Raw genomic sequence first — 8360 nt, forward strand, 5'->3', positions numbered from 1 at the left:
ATTAATGAAAAGTGACAAAACCCTTTCAAATAATTAATTTAACCGACAAAACTCATTCCATAATCATAAAAATTAATTGAAAGCGACACAACTATATCGTAATCATTATAATTAAGTAAAGCGACAGCACCCTTTCCATAATCATAATAATTAATTGAAAGTAACACAACCCTTTATATAATCATAATAATTAAGTAAAAGCGACAACCCTGTCCATAATCATAATAATTAATGAAAAGCGACAAAACCCTTTCCATAATCAAAATAAATAATTGAATTTGACAAAATCCTGTCCATAATCACTTATAATACCGAATGTAAACTCATTCGTACCTCTGGTATTCTTGTCCATTGTGTTTAGGTAAAGCATACCTATGTCAATTATAAGAACATTCACCGTTCTTACATATGAATGACAGATCAGCCGATGCGTTTCCCTTATATATGACGTTAACACACGAAGGTGATGACCTCTTTATCATTTAATATCCTTCATTAAATAACCCAATTTCAACACGTATTTGCAATCACTGAACTATCTTTGAACTGCCACATTTAGTATAAAGTGCCAAATGATTTGAAGCCGTGTTGTTTTACAGAAGCACACACACACACACACACACACACACACACACACACACACACACACACACACACACACACACACACACACAAACACAAACACACACACACAAACACACACACACACACACACAAACACACACACACACACACACACTATTTGGAAGCTTCTAAGCTTTAAGGGCAACATTAGGAATAGTTTCTCTTGCAAGTACGTGTTGCAGCTATTCATGGAACCAGTGAACACTAGTTCCTGCTAGTTGACCTAAATGTTTATTCATCAGATCGTGATGCCAAGTTTACCGGATTGCTTTTACGACAGTGATAACATTGTTTATTTATGATACACCTACATAGACACTGGTATGTATGTACATATAACCGTCAACTTCAGAGAAATACAAGTCTTGATTATCCGCCAAAAAAATCCATTGGGTGTGATGTTGTAAAACTTTGTTATCGAAGCATGGTTTACTAGTTGACCTGTAGAGCAACTCTGTAAAGCAACTCTGTAAACAAATATAAAACTATAACGCCAGTCAATAACTCTCAAGTATACCACAAAACAATGTCAATGATTCCATTGGGTGTAAAAGTATAAAAGCGGTGAAAATTATTTCAATGAATGACTGACAAGCTGGAAAGCTTATATATAACAGAAATACTGTTCAAAGTACCAAAAACCAAACTCACTCACTCACTCGCTCGACCTACATCGCCGCTATGGATAAGACATGAGCGACAAGTATAATTGACAGGCGCATAGCTGGAATGTTTTTCATTGTGATAAGAACAAAAATATAAGTGGGCATAATTATAACGCTTTACTTAATGAAAGTTGAGATAACTACACCATGTTCGAGGAATTTTAAGCCACCTGTATCATGTTAACACATCCCTCTTATCAACGCAAGTGTTAAAGATCAACATGTGAAATTTCTTTCAAATACAAAACTGGCTAGAGTGGGTTAAAGGTGACTCAATGGCGCCTCTTTTGCGATACAGCCCCGTAGTCGATTGATCATCTGAGCAGATAACTTAATAACCGATAATTATGACAATGAACCAACTCGAAGTATATATGTATGTGTATGCATGCGGGCTTTTATTTATGTAATTGTTTACAATATTGTCAGAGCTGGCTGTCAATAAATCAAGATTACTAAAACAAAAACACATTTACATTCTTTTCATTTCGGTCATTAATATCATTCATATGTATTCCCGTGAATGAATAACCAACCTGAAAAGACTCTATCCTCTTGACATTTGCTGTCCGAGGATTTTCGAGCCTTGACGGAAATTGCCGATTCAAAACACCACTCGACATCTGTTCTGTTTTAATCACGATAAAACTAGTGTGACAATTGATATATATTATCCACGCTTGAAATAGACTAAAGTCACGTGGAATTGAATTTTGAAGTCGTCAATTTCCGTTGAGGTTTAAACGTCCTCCGTATGAAAATCTATTTGTTGTGCAAATACACGTCTCTCCTGCATCAGCTGTTGATTTGTAAATACAATATCTGTGTCCGAGTTTAATGTCGTGCTACGGACATGGAAACTACATTTGTAAACGTGAGAACTGATTTCACACAATTTACGCGTGAAGTCCTTTCCCGACAAGGGCCGGTCGAGTAGCCTAATGGTTAAAGCGTTCGCTCGTCACGCCGAAGACCCAGGTTCGATTCCCGACATGGGTACAATGTGTGAAGCCCATTTCTGGTGTCCCCCGCCGTGATATTGCTGGAATATTGCTAACAGCGGCGTAAAGCCATACTCACTCACTCACTCACCTTTCCCGACACTTTAACGTCCACATTAACAGAAGAGGTAGTAAAATGCCGGTATTGATACTGATTCTGAGATACCACGAAATAATCATTCGTTTTGGCTCTTTGTCCATTATATATCTTATCCCCCGATGATCAGATTTGCATTTGTTTCTACTTCATGTAGTTTCGGGGTTCTTTTGGGCCTACTCTCTCACAGAAGTAGTATGCCCATGTATGTTTGATACAATGCTGCATGCGCCAACTTCCATTCACTGACAATCGCTATCACTCGAGTCGTCACTTGTTGTCAGATTCAGCACTACCGCAGCGATATGTCGTCGACCTGGAACTAATAAAGTAATGACTAGACAACCTAGTGATTGATACTATGAACAACGGTCAATGCCATCGGTTTACGATGACACACCAAGTCACCAAGCCTGACCACCCGATCCTTAAGTCGTCTCTTACGGCCAGCATAGGTTGCTGGGGACCAATTCGAACCCGGAATCCTAATCTCGCAAGTATATCACCATCTTGGCATAGCGATATCTTTTCATCGGAAGGTTGGCGCGAATTTTCAACGTGCGTCTACTCGAATAGGCTACATGCCTCTGGTCTATTCGTTGTTCGTTGTATGAATTTTGTTTGTTGTTCAACGCCGCACTCAGCAATATTCCTGCTATATGACGGCGGTCTATAAATAATTGAGTCTGGACCAGACAATTCAGTGATTGACGTCATGAGCATCGATCCACGCAACTGGGATACGATGACATACATCAACCAAGTCAGCGAGCCTGACCATCCGATCCCGTTAATCGCCTCTTATCACAACCACAGTCACCTCGCACGGCAAGCATGGGTTTCTGAAGATCTATTCTAACCCGGATCTTCACGGGTAGCGCTGTATGAAACGAATTCGTGGGATGTATCTTTTTGTCCAGTCATGTACGAACACTTTTTGTATAACATCCGGTGTCATTACAGAAGCGTGATAAATGTCATATTTTGATATTAGATTTCCCATATATAGATATTTAGAATATATAGAAAATTCAGTTAATACTAGTAGTACTACTCAATAACTCACCCAGAGGGCTGAGGGATAGCCAACATTACCTGGTAGCAGGGAGGGCTTTCTGGACTTATTCTTCAGTATTCCTGTACTTTTTTATCAATCTTTTCAAAAGTTGAAACAGTGTCACAATTTAAACTCATGCTCAACTGAATTGTAAAAAAATATAACCTTAAAACAATAATATTTTATATGAACTCGTTACATATCATCAAGGATAAATAAAGACTTATACGTATGTATGTGAGTGAGTGAGTGCGTGAGTTGTGTTTAACACTGCTTTTAACAATATTTCAGTTGTATCACGACGTGTCAGCTCTATGTGGGAAGAAAGCCTGACGTAAGGCAGGTCGCAGACGTTTATCATTTCGTTGAAACCCACGAGCACGGGTATGGTGCTGACAAACCTAGAAACATAATCGGGGCGAACCGGGATTCGAACCCACAATCATAGGTTTCTGGCGTGCCCAAGGGACGTAACTCTACACAGCGAATCGCGGCGACTTAGACGACTGGGCCACCCTTGCCCCCTCGTATGTATCTATATGTATCTCAGTTCGCAATAGATGTGGGGAGGTGGGGGAGGCCGGTCCTATAAATAATAATTACGTGCCTTCTACTAAGATTATATTATGGTTCTAAATTGTAGTTCGAATCCCTATATTGAAAGAAATACGCCGAAAACAATTGACGAAGAGTAATTTATAGGTAATGGAATACCTTGGAAACTTGTGTTGAAATTTTTCAACAAACAAAACTAAACACAAAAACAATAGCACCATGGTACTGCAGCTCAAACGGTGTATATTCAGACCTATATGCACAAACATAGCAGTTCACATGTCTGGAGTAGGTGAAAGGTGTATGTATGGCTATTTTGAAACTTTTGGTTTAGAACTTTTAACTTTATCTCAAGATAAAACAAGTTCATCAAATCATGAACGTTCAAAGTTGCGTCAAGGACAAATCTGCGGCCTCTTCCAATTGATGGCAAAAACGGACATAAAGATACACTATTTGCAAGTAGATCATTACACACCGATACATATATCGACTGAGCACGCTTGTATCCCGACTTATACGTATGTAAAGGTCAATACTGCAAAATGAGAGAATGTCACTGAGAGCCAAAGAGAAACAAGTGGGGATATTTAAAATCAAACTAAAGTGTTTCACTTCGGTAAAAATGGGGTAAGATGAATTCGGGCACATGGATAAAAGAAGGACCGAATTAAACACTACGGAGAATCGGTCAAAATAACGTTGCAATTTAAGACGAGAACATGTTTACAACGACAAAAAAACAGCCCAAAAGAAAAGAGCTGACCTTCGATTGATGGTAGATAATATCAAAGCATTGTTAATTCAAAATTATGCTAAACGTGAGGACGACCTTGAGACCAGAATTTCGTTCTCATCTATTTCAAAATACAAGGCATATATTTGTTTTTAAACTCATTTGATCTCGTTAACGTTGAGGTTACGGGACTGCTTCAAAATGAGCAAAGGTCCGACCAAAGACTTTCAATCTGGCGCAAAATGATTTGCTGGGGAAGAAAACCTGCCCGAAATAGGCTGAAGTATCGTGATATGTCCGAAATATGCTTGAATTCGCTGATATGGACAGCGAGACCCGAAGGGAACGGTTTCATATGGATAAGCATAAGATGATTATATTTATCAATATAATTCTGTTTGTGTGAGTTCAAGGGATATGACATATAACATGCACGCACATCTCGTGGAACAATGACGATAGGTCTGTCATTGAGGACAACCGCCGTCATTAACACTAATGACATTTCTCCATCTGATTGATGTACAAACGAACCAAGGGCACCTGGCCACGCAGTACATCCCAGTAGTGTCTCCGGGACAACCGGTACTGTTGGCATTATTATTCCTTAACTGAACCATTGCAAAAACTTGGGGAAATTCCATTTAGGACAAGCAGCTAGGTTTTCCTATATTTTTCTGAAAACAAACCAGCCGATATTTGTGATTTCAAATAAGTACGAACCAATGTATTTTCGTATTGCACGGATGGTCTATCGTCTCGTCCCTTCTTAATGCCATATTGATCCAGAAAATCGGTAAAACGAGAAACATTTTTTATTCTGGCTTAACTACCACTCTAATAATATCTCTTCCGCGGAGTAATATTATTCTGTATTTCAACAACAAAGCGAGACAATTGCATATACTAAAGCACAAGATGTTATAGACATCATCTCGTTTAACGACATATATGTCATACATCTTTTGAATAACGCTCAATTGAGGATAAAGAGTTTCTGCCTTATTATCGCCCTTTGTTAACGTGTATGTGTCTTCTCCTGGGAGTTGCTGAAACGTTATGAGCTTAACTACGAAGGACGTATATTACGCCCTTCACAGATTGCCTGTATTAAGTCAAACACTTTCCATGCATGCAACCAAATAAACAACTAGGCAGAATATTTCTGCAGGCTTCAAAAGTGACTACTGGTATTTTCTGTTAATGAAAATGGACAAATTTGACTACCGCGGTGTCATTTAGCATCTCCGGCTGAAAGGGTTAACTCCAACAGCCATCCATGCGGACAAGGTGTCAACTTAAGGGGTGATGCTCCTTCTTTTGTCCTTGATGAGTGAGTGAGTGAGTGAGTGAGTTGGGTTTAACGACGCTTTTAACAGTATTCCAGTTATATTACGGCGCGTCAGCTTAATGTGGTAGGAAAGCCCGAAGTGATGCAGGTCTTAGACGTTTACCACTTCGGTGAAACCCACGAGCACGGGTATGGTGCTGACAAACCTAGAAACATAATCGGGGCGAACCGGGATTCGAACCCACAATCATAGGTGTCTGGCGTGCCCAAGAGACGCAACTCTGCACAGCGAATCGCAACGCCTTAGACGACTGGGCCACCCTTGTCCTTGTTAAGAGCTGTGCAGCGGAGTTCAAGAATGGAAGGGAGAGGCTGGAAGGTGATCCAAGATCAGGAAGACGTTCAATTGTGATCACTAAGTGTTGATAAAAAATGTATTTGAATCATGACATTTAGAAATAAAACACATAAGAGAGAGAATTTATGGATGTCAACTTTATTATGAGGAACATAAACGTTTATGTTCCGGAACGTTGTGTTGCGCATAATAATGAAGTTGACATCCTTAAAATCTCTACCCTGTTGATAAATTACATGATGTTATTATGAAGATCGACGACTCGCGTGACATAGCTAATTGAATCGGCATCTCTGATGAGAGAGTAGGGACCATTCTGTGGATACAAAGGTATCAAGGGTTCTGGAGAAACGCTCCAGGTTCGTCATCTGTAGTAAGAATGTTATGTCGTTTTGAAGCAGGCCCAGTTGAAATTCTTGGTCGAGTTGAAACTATGGATGAGTCTTGGATTCACAGGTATCAACCAGAGACTAATCGACTGCCAAATGTCTCCTTCCATGGCAACGGCAACGTTTCATGATGGCTTCGGTTTTGTGGGATTCCAAAGGCCTCCTACTTTGGACAATCTCCCGAAAGGTCAGACCAACAATGGCCACTATAACATTGCTTAGGCAACTGCGTGAAAGGATCATGGCTAAACATCGTGGAAACCTCACTAAATACATGTATGTGTTGTTCCATCAGGACAATGCACCCGTTCACAAGTCTGTTGTCGCCATGGCTGCAATGTATGACTGTTGCTTTGAACCCACTGGCCATCTTCCGCATCCACCAGATTTGGCATCGTCAGATGTCCTCCCATTTCCATTGAAGAAAGAACTATCAGGCAAGCATTATGCAATTGATGATGACGTAATTTCTACTTTGGAGAACTATTGAACACCATCAGAAGAAAGCTTTCTAAACCCGTGGGATCCAGGCACTCCAGTATCCTTGGCAGAAGTGTGTGAACCTCGGAGGGAATAACGTTGAAAACATAATAAGGAACCAACTGAATCCACGCAGTCCATCATAGTTAGGCTCAAAACTTTTCAGACACCTCTCGTATACCAAAACCCCTGTGTGGTTACAACACGTTAACATGTATATGTTACTGTCAATATGTAAGATCAGTCAATTTACACATTGACTGATTTAACAAATTGACTGATCTTACATATTGACAGTAACATATACACGTTAACGTGTTGTCACCACACAGGGGTCAGTCAATTTACACATTGACTGATTTAACAAATTGACTGATCTTACATATTGACAGTAACATATACACGTTAACGTGTTGTCACCACACAGGGGTCAGTCAATATGTAAAATCAGTCAATGTGTAAATTGACTGAAATTTTCACTAAGGCAATTTACAAAACGCCAAAGTATTCCATTCCTTTTACAATTATTTTCTTTATCTATTATAAATGATAACTTATTCCAAACATTATATGCTCTATTTCATCACCCACAAATGGAAATCCCGACATGGGTACAATGTGTGAAGCCCATTTCTGATGTCCCCCGCCGTGATATTGCTGGAATATTGCTAAAAGCGGCGTAAAATCATACTCAATCACTCACTCACAAAAGGAAAATGGAAGGATTAAAATAAACCTAAAGTCAATGGATATTTTTTTTTATTTTTGGCTCCTAATCCTTGCATAATTAGTCTACTGTGATGTTTAAGCTTTTGTGAACTTTTCCGTTAATCTGAAGGAAAAATAATTGTAAAACGTCTGAATATTTGGGCGTTATGTAAATTGCACAAGTGAAATTTTCAGTCAATTTACATATTGACTGTAGCATAACACGATTTCAAAGGAATACATATGATTTGTATTCCACATGACGTAAAGGAAAAACATCAAACTAATTCATTTCAATTTTATACGACGAAGAAAATGATGTATTAGGATGTTGGTTCTGTCTCGATAAAGCATCGAATGAACGTCCTGTTAATTACACTCGACCCATGTATCCGGAAG

This window comes from Haliotis cracherodii, unplaced genomic scaffold (assembly GCF_022045235.1).
Source record: "Haliotis cracherodii isolate W230 unplaced genomic scaffold, xgHalCrac1.p SCAF_4, whole genome shotgun sequence".
Classification (NCBI taxonomy): Eukaryota; Metazoa; Mollusca; class Gastropoda; order Lepetellida; family Haliotidae; genus Haliotis; species Haliotis cracherodii.